We start from the raw sequence: 24,226 nt of genomic DNA on the forward strand, positions 1-24,226 counted from the left end.
GCGCCGGCGGGGGGCGGCTGCTGGGCCGGCGGCTGCTGCTGCTGTTGCGGCTCCTGCTTCATTGTCGCTCGAGACCTCCGCCGTCTGACCGGGGGAGGGGCGCGGGAGGAGGGCAACCAGCACCACTCGGCCCCGCCCCTCATCCCGCGCGCTTGCGCACGGAGTTACCCCGCATGCGCGGCAGTGGACGGCTGGCGCGCCTGCGCAGCATTCAGGCACCTCCCCGCCCCTTCGCCCCCCGTGTTTTACATAACGGACCCACGTGCGCCGCCCTCACGTGCCACAACAGCGCGCGCACGGCCGCACACCCGTGAGGGGCGGGGCCTGGGGCGGACTCGACCCCTCTATGCAAATGAGAGGAGGGCGGGAACCAATGGGTCATCGCCTGCTGCTCCGGGGCGGGACTGGGGGAGCCGCAGGGGCGGGGCCGGAGGGAAAGGGGGAGCAGCAAGAGCGTTGTCTCCAAACCTCGCTTCCGAGGTGGGCTGAAAGCCAGCGGAATAAAGTTGGGTATCTACTCATATAGCTTGCTATTTATTCTGACATCACATATACTTAAGTCTCAGCAGCATCAGCTTCTTCCTCTCACGGTAGAGAAACGGGCAAGCCCCGCAGCCAGCCCTGCCCTCTCTTAAGTGAATTTTGGCAACAGATATGTCATCTTAAGATGGAATCTTGCTGTATAGCATAGTTTCATATATACTTAAAAACACGTCACAAAGAATAACCCTCATATAGCAACGCTTTACTATTATGACCTTCATCTGCCTTCTCTCGATCCTGAGAACTGCAGTGATACCCACAGAACAGTTCTACAGGGCTATGGCAGCAGCCTGTATAAATTCCTCTTACACCAGACCCTGAGTAAAGTCTAAGTCAGCTTCCCACACACTAGCCTACAGATTTTCCTAAAGACAAGTAGCACAATACAAAACAACTGAGGACAGCATGAGAGCTAAGGTAAGGTGACAGGTTTCAAGGCAATACTCTTCTTTTTGTGGCTGCAGTACGTCACGTTCAAAGGTTGTTGCACTGTTGCTATGATAAAAACCACATTTTTCTTGGCTACCTTAACACTCAGACAATCTATGATGTTTCAAATTCATTTATTTTAATTATTTGCCTATACTGATCACAGTGAAGGCAAAAGACAAAGTCACAACATTTCAGAGAGCTTTTAAGAGGTTGCTCTTCCGAAGTGAATATCTTTTCAGTTTTGTGCTGTCCTAATGCAGTTGATTCAAGTACTGTTTATTTTTTTGGGTATCCATATGATTTGTTGATTCGTTTTTCTTCTCCACATACCCTGCAGGAAAAGCAGATGGCAGACTCAGCACACAGGACATCTGTGTTAAAATAAAGACTGACAGTAAGTCTTACAGTTAAATAACTGTTCTAAGTAAGAAGTTAATTTCCACTTACGATCAGCAGCTTTTGTTATTTTAAAGAGAAAAAAAAAAATCAGACCTAGAGTCGTATTTATTACTAACCCTTCAACATGCCTTCCTATAAAAATAGCACAGAAGTGGTATTCATTTCTTCTTTAATTATGCATAAGGAATACTTTTTTCAGACTTTTCCCAGTTGGACAAGAGCTTCTAGATTCCATGAAAATGCTCAGTACACCTTAAAAATTATTTTGATTTTATTGTGAGTGAAAGTTGCATGCTGAAAAATGGCATGTTTTAAACAAGCTAAGATAGCAACCAATTAACTGCAATCAGCTTTTAAAAAATCCATTCATAAATGTTTGAAGCCATTAAAGTTTAAAAATGAAAAATCTGAGCCAAAGCCAATTGCTAATGTAAGAAGAAATTCCAAATTCAGGACAGATTATTTGATCTTCAGGGCTTCCCGCAAAACTAGTCATCTTTACTGAAGCTTTTGGAAGCTTTCAAAGAAGAACAGGGCTTCCATTGCTTTATTCTTCTCAACAAAAAACAGAGGAGAAACTCTTCACAAAGTGCCAGCATGCAATTTAACGATGTATTTGAAAAGTAAAAATAAGTGTTCTTAATAAGTTTAAAAAATAAATAATAAATTATATGAAATTTGTCTGCCTCTTGAAGGCTAGAGAGATTATTTGAACAGACAACACTCACCTGCTCTGTGGTTATGGGGTGTTGTGTGTCATTCCCACTTCACTAATGGTTATTTAAGAACACTCTTCAGCCAGTTTAGACTAAGAAAGATTCGAAATTAAAAATAAAATAAACAAAAGGTGTTAAGCTCACCCTGATTTACCTGAATCTGAACGAGTAGAACTTTATTTTTCTGTGTCTGTGTCTAAGCCACTCTTGTTCATTGCTTTTTCAAGTTCCTAAAAGTTTAAGGCAAAAGAAAATTAATATCCAGTAATATAATTGAAATGGCTACTTTTTCTGAATTGTGAGATGCTGGAGAAAGTAGTGACTCACTGTAGTTTTCGTAGGATTCTTTTTTCTTTTCCAGTTTGATTAAAATTACCATTGTAGCAACCACATGCTGCTGTTCAAATGAAACTGAAATACTATTATGCTCCAACTGCAATTGTCATCATTTTTGTTTAGTTAGCAAAATGTAATCAAGCTGTTTTTGAAATTGCTATCAATGTTCTTTCTTGCTAGGCTACACGTTCTTCCCCACAAAAACTGATTATTACATTGAGAGTACATGTTAAAAACAAGGCAAAGCCAGCAAATGGAAGTGTACCCAGAGGCTAGGGAGAGGCAAAGTTAGAAACAGCTACAATCAGATCCCACTGACACCTTCTTCAGGGACATTACAAATAACAGATTAAGATTATTTTCATTTTCCCTTAATCATCCTTAATCATCATTGATGATTAAGATTCTCCACTCAGCACTGAGGAACAAGTCTCAGGATGTAGCTAGCTGTATTTTAAGGTTGTTTTTTTTTTTTTTTTAAATCAGTTTAACACACACACACAACCATGAGGATGTTCCACCTGCACATTTACTAGTTATATTATTGAAGAAGTCCCATAAATATAACAATCTTTTGCTTTTCCCACCTAGGAAAAAAATGACTTTCCCCCATGTTACTGTTCAGAAAGAGCTGTCCTCTAGTTCTCTTCAGCTAGGTACTGTTCCTTCAAAATTGCACAGGGAACACTGAGCAATCTCCAAATGGCTGTAGGATTGATTAGCGTTTTTCTCTCCCTACTCCCTCAATCATGCTGTGTTACTCAGCCCTTCCATTCCCTCTCCACTGTGCCACCTCCTGCAGCACACTGCAAAATTAAATCAAGGCAAATTGGATTAAAAGGGTTATAAACCATGCATATTTAACTTGGATCAATTCTATAATCCAGTTCAAATAATTCTCATGTTCCATCATCCCAGTGGAGAGAAAGGTCTAGGAGTGAAAGTGAGCAGCTAAGGAAGCATGAGTTAGAACAAATACCTTCAGGTTTCTCTCCTCCCAGCAATGGGTTCATGAGGAAAGGCAGAATGCAATAAATGCAAGATGATTCTTGCTTCTCATCTGACTTAAACTGTAGAATGAAAACTAGGCTAAGTCCTTTCCCAAGTATTTGGTATTTTGCTAATCAACAGACAAGTGCCAGAAATGAAATGTGTCAACAGGAAATAAAATATTAGAAAACACAGCCTTGGGTTATAAGAAATCTTTTAATGTAAATAAATAGCATGCAGAAGAACACACTTCAGCTTCTTATTATATGTTCATTTTCACATCTTTTCCTTGGATGTTTTGAGTACTCAATCTTTACTGAATGGATGCATTCCAGAAAGAAAACATAAACATAGAGGTTAGTTGTGTAACAAGAATGCATAGTTTCAGTCATGAAAACTATTCCCCCAACTTCTCAAACGCTTGGTTTGTCAAGATACATTTTCTTAGTGAACTTCTATTGCAGCTTTATTTTCACCCTGAATATAAAGGGTGATTTCAGGCTTAATTATCTTAATTACACAGACTAGTTTCTTTCCGTAACTATTCCTCACCACTGGCTTCAGAAATCTTCAAAAACAGTTGAAAATCTTTTCATTATTATCGTAAAAGCTGTATGTTAAAGAGGACAATTAAATATGTTGTAAAGCCAGCACTAAATCTTGCTTCTTGTGTGCATTTCTATTGAAGCCTGTAGGAGTTAGCATTGAAGTAAAATGAAATCATTATGTAATAGTTCTAAGGTTATGCAGTGGTTAAAGTCATAACAAAACACAGATGTACTCAAATGCAGCCAGGGTAACCAGCAATCAAATACAGAACACTGCTTTTTTGTACCTACAGAAATAAAATTACAGGAGGTCAAATCTATTGATACTTTTGTTTTAAATGTACAAAAGCTTGCCATTACGTCTGTGGATTTGCACTGGAAAAAAGAAAAACTTCATCTATAACCTGACACTCAATAGCAGCTCACAAGATGTACTAACTTGAAAAAGAGAAAAAACACTCTTGTATTGTATACACGGTCGCTAGGTGACCACTAAGTGCAGAGCTCTTCTTTCAAGCATTCAAAGGCAGGAAGGGCTACAAAGATCAGACATATAGGCTGTAACTACAGTTTGTACGGGGTGACTAGTTCTGTAACACTTTTTTAACCTCACTGTGAAAAGAGGTGGTATACTTATCTGCATGGCAGCTGTACCAAAATCAGCCTCTGCTGTAAGAACATCAGGACAGAACATAGGAGCACAGTTTGGATATATGCTGTATACATCGCTGCTAATTATAAAGATCCCTGGGTCTTAATGGAGTGGACCATAACATGACCCAAGAGGTCCTCCTCATCCTTCACATCTGAAATGGATTTTGATTACCTACTGATGGAGCTGTGCTGCACCCTAAACTTTTTGTGGAAACGTTGAAAACGACAAGAACATTACTTCAAATCAAAGGATAATCTCTTTTTATCTTCAGAAGAGCTGTTTCACTACGATAAATACCTGGATGTATCTAGATCAGTTCCAGCAGAAATAAAAAAATCTCTTAATGAACAAGATCCAAGTGCTACTTTATTACAGAAATGTCAGCAAAGGATAGAACAAGAAGCTGACCAGAAGTTCAAAAGTGAAAAAACCCCCACACAATTCCAAGGTTTAATTAGAGGTCCCAGGTATTGATGTGTTCTGTTACACTTATAAAAAACACTCATCTCTCCAAAATGAAATGTTACAGAGCAGCCCTGAACAAGAGAGATACCTCCTGTATCAGGTGCTGTAAGTTGTGATATTTGGGTGTTGATTTCTTGTTTCTTCATAGGCTGTATAAAAAACAATTCACACACAACCAGTCTGAGGAATTTCCATGGACATTTCAAAACAAACAAACAAAAAAAAACCCAACGTTATCAGCCCATGGTAAGCTCAGTTCTTCCAGAAAATACCATTTTCAGTGTGTAGAAGTAAACAAAGGCCTGAGAGACTCTCTTTTCAATAAACAAATAAGTAAACAAATAAATGAAATGAGGCAGCATTCCAAAAAGGCTGCTGTCACCTCAGTAATGCTTCAGTCCACATTTTTAAACTGCCAAATAAATTATCCTAACGGTTTAACAGTTAAGACTTCCAAGTTCAGCTGGATAGAACTCAGCTTCTGACTCATGATCACTAACAGGACAGCTGGAGAGGTTAAAGACATCTGACAAAGACATTTTGAGTCTACTTAAAGCATATAATCAGTAGGATTTTAATCTGAGCCCAGTCCTTTGAATTCCCATTTGAAATAACTCATGTGAATTGGACAACATTGTATTTATGGGCTAGCATGAGGATTTGAAGAAAAGAGTGCATCACAGAGGAAGGGTCTGCAGAAATAAATAAGACAGATATGCTCTTAGGAAAAAAAAAAAATGGTGGATTAACCACACTTACATACAGATATGCTGGAATGACACATCACACATAAGACTTACTGTCCTGAGCAATCTGCCAAAGAAGATCCAAGCCTGGATACAGTGCTCATTTGAGTGCTGGAGGGTTCTATTTATTGACTACCTTCACCCGGTTCCAGATAGAAACAACATTGGTTCTGCCTACTTCTTTCTTGATGGAATCTAGATTTGTGCCAGTTATATGGTAGTTTCTGCTCACCCCTGACCAGCTGTCAATGAGAACAATATGCCCATTTACAAGTTTAAAGCTATTTGAAGCTGACAAACAGCACAGAAAGTCATAGTCTTCTGCCTTGAGGGGAAGAAAAATAAAATCACAGAGTGTTAGAAAACACAGGTTACAGAATTATTACTACATTCAAGATTGTGGGTGGATGCTGATCTACTGTTCAGATACTGTTCTGGAACTGGCAAAGACTACAGAGTATAGCTATGAACAATTGTTTACACAAGATTTATCAAATGAAGCATGCAGACAACAGAAAATAAATACAAAATTAAGAAACTGTAGCTGCATATGTGAAATGAAGGATCAGCAATTAGGCAAAAGGATTTACAAGAGCCATCATGAGTTGACAAGACATTGAATGCCAGGCCAGTTCTACTTACTATTTTATCTCTTCTCTAAAGAGAAAGCTTGCTAGGGCAATTTATCAGATCATTGGCATGGAAATAAATGGAAAAAAAAAAAACAAACAGAAACACTACTTCTAGCTCTGTCACCAGTTTTCCCCACTGCCAGGTCACAAGATCTTAGATTCTTGCTTAACTGCAGGCTTAAACACAAGGCTCTCCCAGAGCAAACATTACTCTGAAGTATGCTCAATAATTCTAAGGAGTCCACTGCTAAAAGCACAGCTTGTGAGTCACAGAATAGTTGAGGTTGGAAGGGACCTCTGTAGGTGATCTGATTGCTCCTACTCCACTGAAGCAGGGCCACCTACAATAGGGTGCCCAGAACATCATCCAGATGGATTTTCAAGATGCCCCCAGAAGATGACTACAACCTCTCTGTGCCAGTGGCTTGTTCACTTGTGCAGCATAGAAATGCTCCTTGATGGTCAGGGAGAACCTCTTGTATTCTGGTACTAGGCACCACTGAAAAGAGCCTGGTTCTGTCTTTTCTGTACCCTTCCCCTTCAGGTATCCATAGGCACTGATGAGATTCTCCCCAAGTCTCTTTTTCCCCACCATAGAGCCTGCTTTAGCAACAGGGAACTGTATATTAGTTTAAGGACCAATGTTTTAGTTTAGCAATAAAACTTTCCGATTTTGGATGACACCCAGGCTGAACAGCCACTCCTTATAAAAGAAACGCTCCAGTCTCCTCACCATCTTTGTGGCACTACCACAAAGTAGTGGCACGTGGGCTCCTACCAGTAGGTCCATGTCTCCCTTGAATAAGGGCCCAGAACTGGACACACGCTCCAGGCGTGGCCTTACCAATGCTGAGCATAGAGTTACAGACACCTCTGAGCTTGTTAATATTGTCAGATCAGTAACTACTGAGATAATGCAGGAAAAGGTGTCAACCACTGCTACTTTTCAAGTACAGGCTTTTTCTACAAATTCCAGAAATAACACTTCATTTGGAACCAAGATTATCCAGTGAAAACCAACCACCTGTCAGAATATATAAATTACTAGCTCAGTTATATCTAACAGGCATGTATCTTCTTCCAGCTTCCTTCATTTCACCATGACTTGCAAAAACAGAACAAAGCAAGACAGTCAGATTCTTTTTAAGTCACATAGGACTGGTTTTACATTGACTTCCCTCAGTTTTACACAGCCCTAATCTTACAGCATCTCCCTTCCACAAAATACTAGGCATTCCACAAGAAAAAAAATAAATAAATCAGATTTACTCCTAAAGATGCTTTCGACATTTGACAAATACTTATTTTAGATGAAAAGCTTCTATTAAAAGTTTTAGTTAAAAACTGGAAGTTACTTGATTTTGGAGGTGGTGTTGGAGCGTGTTTGGCCCAAATACACAACAAATTTTCCAGGTTTGATTTTTATTGTTAATGACTTAACACATTAGTATCTTTGCATCATCATTCTATGTATTTTTAAAATCATTTATAGACAGATGGACTGCAAGGAATGTGAATAAGGAAAGCCAGCTCATGCTGTAGGGAGGAACACATGGTTCTGGCATACTAAAAATAAAAAGAAAGCATTAACACACCATATGCTGCAACAGCAAGTAGTATTAGATGTGTTCCAATAACACCAGTGATGGTAAAAGTTCAGACCTACTAAAAAAAGTTGACTTGTCAGCTACCTCTGCCAGTCATGTGATTCACTGTAAAAACTCATTCGTCTATATCTAATGATTTGGTTTCTTTCATTTTACATAAACATTAGGATAATATGCCTAGTTAAAGAGTTATCCTTATGAACAAAGTTATTAGACATGTCAGAAAAATTGAAATACATCTGCCAAAACAAATTCCAGTTTATACACGGACCATGACTTAAATTACTGGCTTTGCACTGCAGCTGCAGTATCTGCCTATGCTGAAAGCCCTGTTCTAAAGTCTGCATTAACACTACTATGTAGACACACATTCCATCTCTAGCTGTGCAACAGAAGCAGTAAAAAAAATAAAATAAAGGGAGCTCTTCACTAAAGTAATTGCTTGTAAGATCCTTTGTTATCACAAAGCAAAGTAATTTCACCTCTGGTAATTTTCAAGTAACTTCAATAGTTTGGAAACCACAGGCAACACAGGTCTAAGAACATAGCTTCTATGCAAGCACATAGTAAGCACTCAAATCTTTTTTTTTTTTTCTTTTTCTTTTCTTTTCCTATGCTTTCAAACTGAGGATAGCAAGCACAAATGGATTATTTTTTAGAATGTGTCAGTTAACGATCTTCTGGGAGAAGGCTAAAACGACTTAGGAGAAGCAAATCTTTTAGGCAATAGAAACGGTTAAAATTGCCACACAACAGACAGGATCTACTGAAGGCAGCATGGGTGGAAATGGGTGAAGAACTCTTAATTTAGTGCCACCACATCCTTGGGCAAATCTTAATTTGTTCTTCCAGTTTACAAAGTGATGGTAACTTTAGGACTGACGACAAAAGTTCTCAATCTCAATCTTGCTGAAGTGCTCATTCATTATTACAGTAACCATCTCCAAGTAGAAATATACACATGAAGACAATCACTACATTTTCTGTAGTTTTTCTTCTTTTCTCTTGGTGTCAAAACAGAAATTTGCCAATAAACTTTAGTCATCTCCTTTGTATCAAAGTCATTGAAGCAGAAAATAAAAATAGGACCCCTTTGCTCAACAGCTCTAACTGCAGCCCACCAGAAAACAGGGAGGGAGGAAATGCAATAGATTTAATCCACATTAAAAAGCATCAGTAAATCATCATTCTGCAGTTCAGCCTGCAAGGTGACCTAACATCAGCAAAAACACGTTTAAGAGTGTTTTCCATCAGTGACGTATGTTGAGGAAAGGTAGATTTTAAATAAAAGACCCATGGTTTAGGTTTTGTAGATTTTACCTGAAGGGTTTTAAGTATACTGAACTATTTAGAAGTACAGCTGATTCAAGGCAAAAAAAACCTCTACATTTGTCTCATTTCAGAAGATAAGTTTTGTTAGCATCCAGTGATTATACAAAGTCTGGAGAACAAAATAAAACCAAAGCAACTCAGTGGTTTATTCGATAATATTTAGTTTATTACACAATAAATTATTCAAGTGAAGTTTAGATTGTTCAAACAATGTGAAGAGACTACTGCTACAGGCACAAGCAGGGAAATGAGGATACTTCACAGCAACAGAAGGTGCTAAGATGCCCTTGCTTCAATGTTACTAAAGAGACAACGAAAGGAATAGATCTGTAGTTTGCTTTATCTCAGTGTATATATTGCAATGTACGAGGACTTCATACTTCAGTTTCTGGTAAGAAATTGGTGGTCTATATTAAAAGAGCAGCATCAATAAGGACTAAGAATAGGCCTCCTAATATGGCATTTCCAGATTCAGAAATTTGATATAGTGGATTTATGGAAATTCCTACTCAAAAGAAAAGGATTTGTGATATTTTGATCATAACCACTGCACTGTATCCAATTTTTGTTATTTAACTGTTTAACTGTTAGATTGTTACTAAACTGTTAGTCTTCTTGGCAATTGTTAGGGAACCTTGGTGAGCAAATAGTCAACTTTCTTATTCAAACAGCTTGAGCAGAAAACAATAGCTTAATATCTGTCTCTGACATGACTGTAATCCTCTGACGAATAGAATTATGAGGCCACCACATTATTTTTCCTACCACATTTTCACCAAGGCACACTTTTTCTGCAGTCTTTCAAAAAACTCATTTCATCCTTAAAGGCTCTAAATTTCATTTCAATCAATACTACTTAGTTGTGCTATGAGTTTTCATTGAATAAAGCTTTTCAAACCAATCCAGAAAACAGATCTGATAAACTGAATAATCCCATTAACAATCCCAAGAATTTCAAAATGAAGTTTTCTTTAAGTACGTTCTATCCTTGCTTACAACCCCATATAACACTTATGTAAAAGAAGTCTTCCTCAGTATTTCAGGTAAATCATTAAAGAGCAGCGCTAAATACAAGTGTTCAAGTTCAAAAAATTAATATATTTTCCTACGTAGCCTAAGGCTACCATTCCCATACATTGACATTATTGTGCTAATGATATAGTGTGACTACTAAAATAATTTTCCAGTGCTTAAAGGTTGCTGGTTTCAAGAAGTGCCATTTCATTTCTGCACAACTACAGAATCCTAAAACAAGCCAGGCTAGAAGAAACTTTGAATGATCATCTAGTTAGTCCAACTTTTAATAGGAAATGGGAGTCAAGATGGTATTATTCACCACTCTGCCCAGTTATGTCCTCAAAACCTTCCATGTGGACATCAACTCACTGATAGAATCTTTTTTTAGCATCCTGGTTTCAGCTGCGACAGAGTCGGTCTTCATAGTATCTGATATGATGCTATGTTTTGGCTTCAGGAGAAAACAATGCTGATAACATACCAATGTTTTAGTTGTTGCTGAGCAGTACAGATCCAAGGATGTTTCAGCTTCTCCTACTGCCCTGCCAGCAAGGGGATCTAGGGGTGCAAAGAACTATGAAGGGATAGAAGTAAGACAGCTGACCCGGACTGGATAAGGGGACATTCCACACCATATGACATCATGTAGAACTATAAAACTGAGGGAGATGGCTGGGAGAAGCAGCTGCTGCTCAGGGACAGGCTGAGCATCAGTCAGCAGGTGGTGAGCAATTGCACTGTGTATAATTTGTTTTCTAAGTATACATAAAGTAATGAGATATATAACGGTAATGATATACCAATATATTTATATTTATCATTACTAATGTTTTTCTCCTCCTCCTTTTCTATCTTAGTAAGTAAGTAATTTTCACTTCAACTTACGAGATCTACTTTGGTTTCCTCTCACCTTCGATTCTCTCCACTTATCCCACTAGGAGCAAGCAGCTGTATGGTGCTAAGCTGCCTGTCAAGTTAAACCACAGCATACAGTAAATGTAAAATTATTCTTATGATAGTAAGTTGAATGCTTAAAAATAAATAGATTTCATAAGAACATCAATTTAAAGTAACCATATGTAGATGTTAACAATTACTGTCAAAGAAGACAATTTGAGAATGTAATGAAAAACCTCACTTTTTTCAATCGGTTTATCTCAAAAATACAAGAGAACGTAAAAGACATGATCTAATTAAGTATTTTTTTTAAACTTTTTATTTTCAAATGTTGACTATCCCAAAACTGCATTAATACAGATCTCATAAAGCAAGATATCAAAAGTTACTGACTTGTCAGCTGCATACATTCCTTACTGTTTGTGAGTAAGATTATTTAAATCTTACATTGGTAAAAAGAAAAAGCACTACATGAGTTTCATTATCTGTATCAGCATTATTTTAAGACTATGAAAAGTGGTGGTGATTACTAAAGTAAACTATTAAAGAGACAGAGCTCAAGGGAAAATGAAAAGTCTTTAAGTATATAAAGAACAAACTTCCTTGGGATGTGCTGAGAAGTAGTGACTAACCACTGTGCTCATTAATATAACATCTAACATCTATATATAAACTATGAACTCAAGCATAGATTGACAGTAGCTCCAGCCAAGACTGAGCAAGTATATGCTCTACAACACCAGGAAAGAACTATTAATAAGAGATAATGGTTTAAGAGGTTCTCTGCAAGCAGTTCTTGAGCAGGCACTGTTGGATTGCAGCTTAATTTTTTTATTTTTTTTTCTTTTGTAGGCCCAGAGTTTGGCTACAGGACTGTAAACTAATGATCTGGAAAATAATAACAAGAGGTCTATTCATGGGCTTTTACCAGTCAATAGTTATTAATGAGCAATGCTACTAGGTATACTGTATACTGGTGGACAAAAAAGCTATACATGAGCCAGCTAGAAATTAGTGGTTGTAGCTCAGAAAGCCAATTGTACCTTTTGCTACCTTAAAAAACAAACAAACAAGCAAGCAAGCAAAAACAATGTGTGGCCAGCAGTGAGGGAAACTAATGTCCCCTTCCATTCCACTATTGTGAGACCCTATCTGGACTACCGTGTTTAGCTCCGGGTCCCCCAGCACAAGAAGAACATAGAGCTGTTGGAGCAAGTCCAGAGGAATCCATAGAGATGATGATAGGGCTGGAGCACCTCTCCTACAAAGAAACATTAAGGGAGCTGGGCTTGTTGAGCTTGGAGAAGAGGAGGTTCCAGGGAGGCCTCCTCTGTGGCCTTCCAGTATCTAAAAGGGACTTCTAGGAAAGATGGGGAAGAACTCTTTACTAGAGGTTGCCATGACAGGACAAGTGGTAATGATTTTAAATTAAAAGAGGGTAGGTTTGGATTACATTTAGCAAAGGTGTTTTTTTGTTTGTTTTGTTTGTTAGTTTGTTTGTTTTTGGTGAGCACTGACTACCCAGAGAAACTGTGGGTGCCCCATCCCTGGAGGTGTTCAAGGCCAGGATGGATAGGGTCTTGAACACCCTGATTTGGTAGATGGCAGCCCGTAGCACGGGTGGAGAGGTTGAAACCAGATGATCTTCAAGGAACCTTCCAACCTAAGTCTTTTCCTAGAATTACAGAATGGCTGCTTAAGGATATAAGCAAAGAATCCCATGCAATAACACATGTTCTTATTCACCTAAACCATAATATTGCTTATAAGTCCCTACAGTTCACATTTGCATCACACCATTACACCAGTATACTCCTGTACCTCTGTCATTGAGAAGTGGACATAACCACATGACTTTAATCTATCTAAAATTTTGTATTGGCATCACTCAGCAGCGATGGCTAATCACTGCCTCAGATCTGATGCCTCACTTGCTTATGCTTTGTATCAAGAGCTTCCTTGCAAGGAAACTTTTTCCACAGAAAGCTCAGAAAGCTCAAAGGAAACATTTCAGTAGCTCTCAGTACTGCTTAACATTGGCAGGAAAAAAAAAAAAAAAAAGTTCTGTAATTAACACTAAACTCTTCAAATGAAAATGGAGAAGATCTAGGGAGATAGAATATAGGAAGAGATCATTACTGATGCAGCCTAAAACACCAGTTAAATTGCTTTTCAATTTAGCTACTTATCTCAAGTAGGAGATACACCTTACATAAAATAGACATCATCAACAAGTTTGTAGTATCCTTCACTTGGTAAGTAACAGACAGCAATAAAGGTTATCGCCTGAAGTATTTGTCTGCTTGTGAAAATAATTGAGTTAAAGCAAAACAAAATGTGACAAATATTCTGATAAATTATACATGCTTGTATACAAAGCACGAGTGACCTTTAAGGCTCCTACAGTTATTAAACTGGATCTCATTTATAAAAGCACATACTAAAGCAATGTTGAAAGATAGCAAAAGCAGTCCAAAAATCAAAGTCTTCATTTCAAGACAGACAAACTAAATTTGGATTCAAAATTTACTTAACAGAAAGACTGTTGATCAAAGCATGATTAATCACATCTTGAATATAAAAACCCTAGAGCCGAAATTAGTGCACACAGCACAGTGGGGACTGGAAAGTATACATAGTATGTAGCATGTTGGTCAGTTTTGATGATGGTTGCCACGTTGTTGCAGCCTTGTATTAACAAGACTGCAAGTCAGGCAGTGTTTCCATGGAGATGTAATACCTTTTATTAGACTAACGTAGATGGAAAAAAGATCTGATGTGTGTCTAGGCACATAAACTCTTGAGGTCACTGTGTGACCTAAAGCTTGCCTAGAACCATGTCTCATTATAAGTCAGCCTAATAAAAGATGATTACCTCCCTTCATAAGCCTTGTCCAATATATATTATTATACCAAGTGCAGTCTCCGGGAAGAGATGATAGCAGAGATCAGGATACTGGTTTAGTATGAGTCACGTACAGTGACCACTCTTCAATACAACACATCATCTCTCAAAACTGTTGCAGCCTTTCATTGAAATGTCATTAGCAGACAAAAAACAACAAACAAAAAAAAAAAAAAAAGAAACAAAAAAACAACCTACAAACTATGCCTAACAAGCAGAAAGCTCTCAGATACAGAGTAACACGACAGCACATTTGGGGAACTACTTAGATTGAAGGAGTCTAAGCCTGAAACACTAAGGAAGAAGGCAGCAGAACCAGGAAGAATTTCTCAGGAAATTGGGAAAACAAAATTTTCTTACTGCAGTGTTTATTTTTAAAAAAAAGGTTCCTATATTACAGGAGTTTCTCTTAGAGAGAAGAGCCAACATAAGCTAAGTAGCAACCCAATGTAAATAGATGGCAGTTGGAGAAAGAAAGTCCAAGCTAGTCACCTTCTCAGCACTCTGAATTAGCTTTAGTGGTTGGCTCTTTAAGGAAGTATTCAAATGCCCTGAAAAGGTCTCAGTGAGATACCAGTTTTCAACTAGTTCCTTAGCTTTCATTACCAAGATTTTTCTGAGAAAAGCATCAAGTCACACTAGAACAAGTTAGGCATTTCAAGTTTCCCAGCTTTATTTCACAATAAAGGATATAAGCCTCTGCTTAAGATATATTCTCATAACACAGCTGCACATCCGACAGCTCTTCAACAAGTATTATGCATTTTATAACTGATATTACATTAGGTTGCTCATCTTGAAAACTTTTCCTGTTCTACCCTCCAAATACTTCAGGATACAGAAGCCATGGGCAAACTTGACTGCAACCAGAATAACGTAACAGTAATAGTAGTAAATGGCAATCTCCATTCTAGTGTCTGGTAAATGTTTCTCATACTGCAGAGATGACTGTGACCAATCAGAGAGCAAGACTAGAAGGCATCCATCCATCTAAACGTTTCTAAGACCACATGGAAGTATAATATTTAAAACAATGAACAAAGCAAGGATATTGCCTGAGTACGTAAGATTAAGATATTTTCTTTTTGACAGCAACTCTCCTTTCATAAAGGAGTGGTATTAGCATTTGCCAAAATCATATTGTTCTTGATTTGCTAAGCTCCTCATATTGAAAAACATTATGAAAATAACCTAAAAGAAAAGTCAGAACTTGAATTGTAGCATCTCTTTGTGTAAATAGGAAGGACAAACAAAAAAGTCAAGACCTGCATTAGCAAAGACAACAATATACTCAGCTGTTAGAACTGGACACAGTCAAGGCTCTTGCAATCTTCTGGAAGAAAAAAAAAATAACAACAAACAAAACACAAAAGCTATACAAAGATCCAAACCAAGCAAACCACAAACAAACTGAAGTTGATCCCAAATGGATCAAGGCAGTGGGAAGAGGTGAAATAGAGAAGAAAATCTCCCTTTTGAAATTCGATAGTCCAAGGTAATACTCAAATACAAATAATAATTGCAGTTTTCAAGTTTGGACAAAACTCTAAAGTCATTTGAACAAACAAACAAGAAGCCTTCACCACACCTTCTCAAAGAAAAAAAAAACAAAAACTTAAGGCTATATTTTCTGTTTCTCCAAGTGACTACTGTCTAGATCAACTGCAAGTCAACTGAGCTACTCATCTTGATATCCACTGAGAAACTACTAGAAACAAAAAGTCTCTAATATACAAGTTCTCCAGCGTAAGTCAAAGTAATCCAGCACTTGAAAACTCTTATACTTCCTTCCTCTAGTCAAAAAAAACTAAACCCACAATTGAGGAACTAAGAAGGACAGCAGGTTTTGGTAGTAAAAAAAATTAAGAGGAGGAAGATGTTAAAGAAATTGAAAGTGGAATACATGACAATTGTACTTCACCATAACCAGACAAGCTTATATTAGGCTATGTAAACATAAACCTACACTCTTTTTCCTCACTCCTACACAATAGCTTCTTTTTTTCAGATAGTATAGAATATCTTTTCAGATAGACTTTTTATAATCATTTCTAAAGATTGCCAACAAATTTTAACAACGTAACAGGAAAAGTTCTTCATATATTAAGATGAATATAAAAATTAACGACAGAAGCAGCTGAATGCAAAAAACTCACAAATAGGAGCCTTAACATTGATATGAAACTTACCATAGTATTGAGAACACTTTTTTTTCCAATAGGAAAAGATAGATCGTTTACTCAGACAATTTGTGGTAAAAAAAGAAAACAGAATGCCACTATGGCACCACTTTGAATGCATCTATCAGAAAATTAGTTAATTAGAACAGTTTTGCTGGTTTGAGTGAACAGCTTACATATTTATGGAAATGCTTCTAAATTGCATTCTAAAGAGCAAAGAGAAGCTTTCTAGAAAAACTGAAGTGGAAGGAAACTCTGATGAGTGCTGATGAAATAAACTTACAATCTTTAGGAAGAGGAACACCAGACCAAAAACATAATTAAAACAAAAAAAATTTAGAGAATTGATAAGTCAGATCTTCTCAGATGCAAAAATGCTGTATATCACATTAATGAATTAGAAAGTAGATACAGAATCAAATTGTTTGAATTGGAATGGACCCATAAAGGCCATCTAATCCAACTCCACTGCACTGAACTGGGATACCCATAGATAGCTCAGAGCCTAGTCCAGACTGACCTTGAACATCTCCAAAGACAGGGCTTCCACCATCTCTCTAGGTATCCTGTTCCAGTGCCTCAACATCCTTACTGTAAAATATTTCTTCCTTATATCTGGTGTAAGTTTTCCATCATTTCAAACTAGGGGCATACTCTAAAGTCTCTTGAGGTCATTTACGAGAGTTGCTCTTCAGGAAAAAAAAAAAAAAAATAAGTGAAGAAAAGAAAAAGGAACAAAACACCATCAACAAAATCCAATAAGCCAAAAATAACAATCCACACCGAGAAGAGAAAGAGTGATAGACAAAAGATTCAGATGCATTAAAGTTTCAGATAGATGCCAATACTATAAAGGCATTTGGGCAACTTTCCATGCTCTCTTTTAAGGGGGAAGTCACATTTATCCTGTGGATCTGTTATGGATTATAATGCTCAATACTAGTCATATTATTTCCATATTTACATGCTGTATTGAAATTACCACAGCACCACATCCGACAAAAACTTGCAAGCACCACTAATTTATACCAGACATGTTATTTAAGAGGTGCATTGAGGAACCCTAATACATTTCAGTTACAGAATAATCCACAAAAATAACATGGAAAAGCTTAGAATCTTTTAACAACTTACAGAATTTCAGAACCATAATATCTTAGAAGTGAGTGACAAATTGTTTTCTCACAACTCTTTTAGAATTGAAATGTCTAATTTCACTTGATTTAACTGAACACTAAGTATTATTCAAACCTACACTATATTTTTGTCATCACATGGTGAGGTTTCTGGAATCAGAGTAACTGAAAGGCAGCATTGCATTGCCTCTTGGTCAAAGAAGACTCCATCAGTAGGGAAAATGGAAGGAAAGACTTCAACTCCTTTTTTCCTCCCAGCACACATAAATCTCAAACAACAAAGATGTAAGGGTGGTGATAAAGAACAAGGGCCGCAGTTAACCAGCCTGACTTACTTAGTGACAACTCTGAAAGTTACCGAATAAAAAACATACAGTCTGACCATAAACCAAGATCCTCTCCTTTCAGTGACAACCAGAAAACACCTGTCAGTATGCAAGATTTAAAAAAGTAATGAACAGAAAAATCTAGTCTCAAACCAAGCAGACCATCAGCAAAGGCTGCCCATTTATCACAGTTCTGAAGTCCTATTTGCTACAAAAACTGTGTCTCAATAGCATACTGTGCCTCTTTGTCTCTCAAGTGACACAAACCACACATTAAACAGATCAACCAGAACTCACTGTCCTTGACACGTCTTCTTACATGCAACTTCTCTGAATTCCTACTCTTCCTCCAACCACTAATTTACCTTTCAGCTCCAACTCACTTGGGGTGCAGTCAAGCTGTGCTGCACCTGTCTTGAAGGGCCCTATCCCTCTCCAGAGGACACTGAAGTAAAGACACGCATTGTGCAGACTTCACAAAGGCACAGGACAGCTGTTACCCGTGATCAGCTGTTATCTGTGAATGCCAGCACAACTGATCAGCCGCAGCCACCGCGATACCTCTGACCTTCTGAAAGTTCTGAAAGACAAAAAGAAAAAAAGGAACCAGAATGAGAAAGGCAAATATAATATCAATCGGCACGTTTCATCCCAAGCACTCACATCTGCGCCAGCGTGATCGCCCTTCAGCCCCTCGCAGGGCAAGGGCCACCCGCACAGCTCGGCTCACTCCCCCGGCAGGCAGAGATAGCGGCTGCGCTCGAAGCAGGGCAGAGAGGCGAAGCTCTGACTCTTCTTCCCCCATGCCCTCCGGCAGATGTCACCCGGAATGCGGTCGTCTCATTTCCCCACATTGCTCCGGTCACTCACTGCGGCCGCGCTTCGGTTCGGGGATCCTCCAGCTACGCTCGGACACAGCCCGATGCTGCTCCCGCTTTACTCCGCTCAGCCCGGCGGAGAGCGCCCCACAGCGGCCTCTCGCCGCATGGACACCAAAAAGAGCCGCGCAGCGAAGCGCTAACCACTACTTCCCATCCCTGAGAGGGGCGGAGGAAGCAGACGTACTGAGCCGGGGCGGAAGTGGCAGCAAAAGGAAATCGTGCCCTTAACCAAGATGGTGTAGGGAGACCGCCCTTAGTAGGGTGTGTGAGCATCGCTGCCTCATTGCCTGCGCGCAGGTGTATGTGGTTGCTCAAGTGCCCGTAGCATTGCAGTTCTTTGCAGTTCTCTAATATTTTCCTCCTGCTGGCAATTCGTTTTAATTGATATTGTGCTCTTCCTGTGTGCCTCCTGTGCCTGGGAGCTCACAGCCTTGCTATACGTTTGGCCCCTACCTGTTTTCTGTCTGTTCCTGTGTGCAGCCTGCCTGGCTCATGCTTTTCTCCCTGCTGCTGCATGGTGAAGTTAGTAGTAACTTATTGTGGGTGTGTTAAGAATTAAACATTTGTTAGTGATGGTGTTACAACTTCTGTGCTAGGAAAAGGGCTACCCAGTCTAGCCAGCAAGAGAACTGTACATGCTGAATGGTATGTGTTGCCACTGTTTTCATGTTTTACACATTTCCATATGGCAGAATAAGTCACCTGCATGTAGCAAACGGGATTTAAAATTCTTAAGCTTTATCCCCGAGGATATGGGGGTTCTGGTTGACAGCGAGTAGAACGTGAGCCAGCAGTGCGCCCAGTTAGCCATACCCTGGGGTGCAGGGTACCAGGCCCAGCATTGCTGCCAGATTTCAGGGGGTGTGGGTTGTCCTCTCTGGTCTGCACTGTGTGTGTGGCCTCACCTTGAGCACTGGCTGCAGGTTTGGATGCCACAACGTAAGAAGGACATAAAACTATCAGAGAGCATCCAAAAGAGGGCTACAAAAATGTTGAAGAGTCTGGAGGGCAAGCTGAGTTGATGATGAAGGACAAGAGAGTGGTGTGCCTGGACAACTTTTGTATGTCTGTGAATTAATTTTCTCAGAATTAGGAACCCAAATATCACATTATCATGTTTATTTAAAGTAAATGTGTACTTTCTGTAACTAGCCATTTTTAGCTATCTTATATGTGCTTTTCTGCCTCAACCTGTACAGGAAGACACTAGTGTACATAGGATGAGACAAAAGTGCTTGAGGAATACCTGTCTTGCGTGAATGTGTGAGGCATTCAAGTGTCAAAGGGTTACACGGTAGACTTAAGCTATATGCTTATAAGCTTTCTACTAGAAAGAGCAAGGAAAAAGAAAATTACACTGCTAGCAGTCATACATGCATAGAAAGAGTTTATACCTGATCCAGTTGAGGATGTTGAATGAGATTAGAACAAATAGAAGGTGAATCTTCATCCTAATGCAAAAGGCTAGAAATAATTTCAGTAAGATACAGACCTCAGCTTGAAACAGAATGGTGGAGGAGCAGTAATAATGCCTTGAACTGTGACACACAGAATCACAGAATGGCCAGGGTTGGAAGGGACCTCAAGGATCATGAATCTCCAACCCCCTTGCCACATGCAGGGCCACCAACCTCCCCATTTAATACTAAACATTACACCATGAGAAGAAGTCAGAAAGAAAGACTACGTAACACTGAGATGAAGTTTTAAAGGAAGATGAAAAGAACTGACGTTTGAGTTGTCATTGTAGGAAAAAAAAAATTAAAAGAAGTGTTGTTGTGTCATGTTAGGTATCTGCTAAGTGCTTTAATTCTTGTTTGGTTATGCGTATCTTGAGTACCAAATATTATTTTTAAAATGAATTTTGTTAAGTGGTTACTGATGATGGCTGGATTTCATTTCCCAGTCTGGGGTTGAAGAACAAATTGTACTGATATCAGTGGGACACAGTTGCTCCTGGTTAAAGCTGTAGAATGAAAGTTAACAGATTTCTTTTCTGAAGGGTCTCTAAGCTAAGAAGAATAATGTATTTTATTATGAAGTTTTTAATAGGCAGGAAAGACACTATAGGAAAGCTGAATATAGTAACAATGATTTTTTTTTGGCTGACATAAAATGTAATAAATAAACAAGTACTGAACGTATTATCTTCAAAAGAGTACATTTTCAGAAAGATAGGAAGCTATTCAGAGGTGACAACATAAACCTTTTGGTTATCTGTGGATGACACTTCTGAGAAAATAAGTTTCAAAACTTTTTCAGGAGGATAAAAATTGAATAACTCTGCTAGAAAGATAAGATAGTCTTGACAAAGGAGTGATAGAAATTAGGAAAATAATAATGTGAAACACAAGATCATGCATTGGGGCATCAACTGCAAAACTTCTGTATATAATTAGAGCTCATCTGTAGAAAATGGAAGTCCTTGATGTATGTCATGACTGGGAGTCATGATTGGCATGATTTAGGTCAAGAAGGCAGAGGCAAAATATTTCTGAGCCTCAAAGAGATCCTGATGTTGGTTACATTTGGGAATATTCTTACGGGAATGAGAATGAGCTCAATTCACAGATCTGATCATCTATGTTCAAAATCAGATACACAATGATTAAAGTTTTAATAGGAGTTCATTTGTTTTAAATAGTAAAACAGTACTAAGTGGTGCTGTTCGTCTGTTCTTATATAGGCAAAAAGAACATTTTTATTTTGCAAAAAAAAAAAAAAAATCCTCTTGGTTAAAGGCTTTGGTGTATAACTTTATATTCAAAATAACCCTCAAAAACATAGACTAAAGGGAACCTCCTGAAACTAAAGGCATGGAGAAAATGACGGATCTGGATAAGTGTCTGGATATGTGCCTCTAGGTGGTGCTAACGTTATTCCGATGGTCAAAATCTCAGTTTTAAGAAACTAAGTAACAGTGAAAACATTTTGTGCACAGCTTTTGAACAGAGGGAGTCATATTTATTCAGCAGATCCCATACTGATGATTTGCAGCTAAGAAGAATTCACACAATTTCTGGTAAATGAATCACCCATAAATCTATATTCAAACAATATTTAAAGGTCATATTCACACCCACAGAAGATAATTGTTTCAGAAATGGGGTTGGAAAGTCGTCTTTAAGCAAATGTTGAATAAAAAAATTGTGGCATGTTGGATATTCGTTTGCTCAGCGTTTGGGGCACTGTCTTACACAACCACTAATCTAATGGCCGAGTCTATGTTTATAATATACTACAACTTGCAACTTTTATTTTACCTATATGTAGCATATAATAATTTTCATGCAGGATCCTTAGCACTAGAATCATAGGTCTGCCTACTGACAGTTCTCCAGGACTTTGTAAAAGAAAACTCTTGTAAGCTTTTAAATGATTTTTTTCTTGTTTCTTTTGTGAAAAAAAGGGAAATCGAAACTTTCTATTGAAAGATATTTATGCACAGTTTGCTGAAAACAGAAGGGGATGGAGTTATTTTATGCCAATTGTAAAACAATATATGTTCTTTAATATGAAATATAAGATGATTATTCATCAAGTCATGTTTCCTTTGGATTGCAGTTCAGGATACTTTCGCTGCCTCCCGCCACATTCATACAGACTGACTTGGCAGCCTACGTTGCTCAGCATTCTGATGCTTGCTAATAGCTTTTGGATACCAAAAAGTGGAAAATCACTTCTGAATCATTGTTGCTGACTGGTAATTTTCTTTTTAGCATCTGGGCTGCATCAGAAATAACGTGGCCAGCAAGACTAGGGAAGTGATCGTCCCCTTGCATGTGGCACTCGTGAGACCACATCTTTAATATTGTGCTCAGTTTTGAGACTCACTACAAGAAGGATGTTGATTTGAGTTGATTACTCAACTGTGTTCAGAGAAGAGAAAGAAAGCTGGTGAAAGGCCTAGGAAACAAATTATGAAGAGTGGCTGAGGAAAGTGAGGGGAGGCCTCAGCCCTCTCTATATCAACCTGAAAAGAGGTTGTAGTAAGGAGGATGTTGGACTCTTCTCAAGCAATAAATGATGGAACATGAGGAAGCAGACTCAAGTTACACAAAGGGAAGTTTAGATTGGATATTAGGAAGAATTTTTTTCATGAAGAAGATGATCAAGCTCTGGAACAAGCTGCTCAGGGAAGTGGTGGATTCTGCATCCTTGGATGCATTTAAGTGATGTGTGAATGTGGCATTAAGGGATGTGGCATAGTGGTGGAACTTAGTGGGTCAAGTTGATGGTTGGACCTGGGAATATCAAGGCCTTTTCCAACCTAAATGATTCTATGATTCTACAATTTTAATTTTCAGTTGAGACAAAGGTCAGAGATATGTTGTCCGGTAGCTCACCTCAATGCTTTATTCAAATTAAAGGAAATATATTCAGTGTAGTGACTCATTTATGGGATGAGAAGTGGGCTGCATAAGCTGCAGAGAGAGGAGGCAGCTGGGTGATAAGAATGGGCCTTCAGCTCACTCTATTTAGCAACTCAAGAGGCAGATTGTCCTCTGTATCTTGAAGTTGAGGGCAGCAGAGACAGGCTGAGAACCTGCTACCTTTCTGGCATGCATCTTGTGTAGTGCTATATCTGTGTTAGATCAGGGTAAATATTGAATGGTCTCTCTCTTATGAGTACTTCTGGAACTTGAAAGTACAGGGGAAAACCTTGGTTTCACTGTGACTAATGGTAAAACTCCACAGATTTCTCCAAATTTAGTCAGAAGGGTCTATTTAAAATAAAAAGTAGCCAACTTGGCTGACCTACAGATTGCATATGGAAGTCTTTGTATGACTGGAAACTATAAACACATACTAAGGAGTGCTGAGGGGAGCTCTGGGAATATTTCTCTGGATGAAATGAGAAATTTCTCCAAGTTTCTCTAGGGGTGGGTCAAGAAGACCTGCATACTGTCAGCAGCAATGGCCACTCCTACAGCAATATTTGTCCCAGCTCAGACAGATGATTCTTGTCATTTAGTGAATGCTGAAAACATGACAAAGGAAAATATTATAAACATAAGAAATATTTAATTTTGCTCTGGAGTGTTTCAGTTACTTATTTTTGTTTTTCTTTGTCTTACTTGACTGTTTTATTTTCTAAAGTACATTGCCGTAGGTGATCCAATCTGAAATACATCAAACACTTGTTATCCATCAGAAATATCTTTTGGATTAGATGTTATGCACTGTGGGAGCAATTGTAGGACTTGAGGACAGACAGTGCCTTGCAGGGTTTCTCCTTTAATTTGTAAGACAACACAGACATGCAGTCAGCACATGTTTCAATGTGGTGAATTAACCACATAGGTAATACAAATTACTCACTGCTTATGGATAATTAACCTGCTAATTTTTCATAAAACATTTTGGTTTGTGGTGATTGTGTAAATTGACAGGAATCACCCAAGCTGAAAGAAACCTCTAAAAATTCTTTTTACTGTTGCCTCACTTAATGTCAAATCACATCATATCTAAGAACAACGTTT

The 24,226-nt window shown here is 38.5% G+C and overlaps 1 long non-coding RNA gene across 6 annotated transcripts; it reads right to left on the reverse strand.

Annotated features, from left to right (window-relative positions):
• Window positions 1-1,089: 1,089 nt before the first annotated feature.
• Window positions 1,090-18,905, reverse strand: LOC104909808. 6 transcript variants are annotated; one of them, XR_004158938.1, is made up of 5 exons: window positions 18,526-18,724; window positions 18,246-18,442; window positions 16,921-17,089; window positions 2,245-2,320; window positions 1,090-1,306 (listed from the first exon to the last, which is right to left on the reverse strand). It is a non-coding gene; the product is annotated as an uncharacterized LOC104909808 (long non-coding RNA). The 6 variants fall into 6 exon arrangements; XR_004158937.1 differs by having other exon boundaries at window positions 18,228-18,442; XR_004158939.1 differs by lacking the exons at window positions 16,921-17,089; window positions 18,526-18,724 and adding an exon at window positions 18,733-18,905 and having other exon boundaries at window positions 18,228-18,442.
• Between the last annotated feature and the right edge of the window lie 5,321 nt (window positions 18,906-24,226).

The sequence above is a fragment of the Meleagris gallopavo genome, chromosome 2 (genome assembly GCF_000146605.3).
Source record: "Meleagris gallopavo isolate NT-WF06-2002-E0010 breed Aviagen turkey brand Nicholas breeding stock chromosome 2, Turkey_5.1, whole genome shotgun sequence".
NCBI classification, from domain to species: Eukaryota; Metazoa; Chordata; class Aves; order Galliformes; family Phasianidae; genus Meleagris; species Meleagris gallopavo.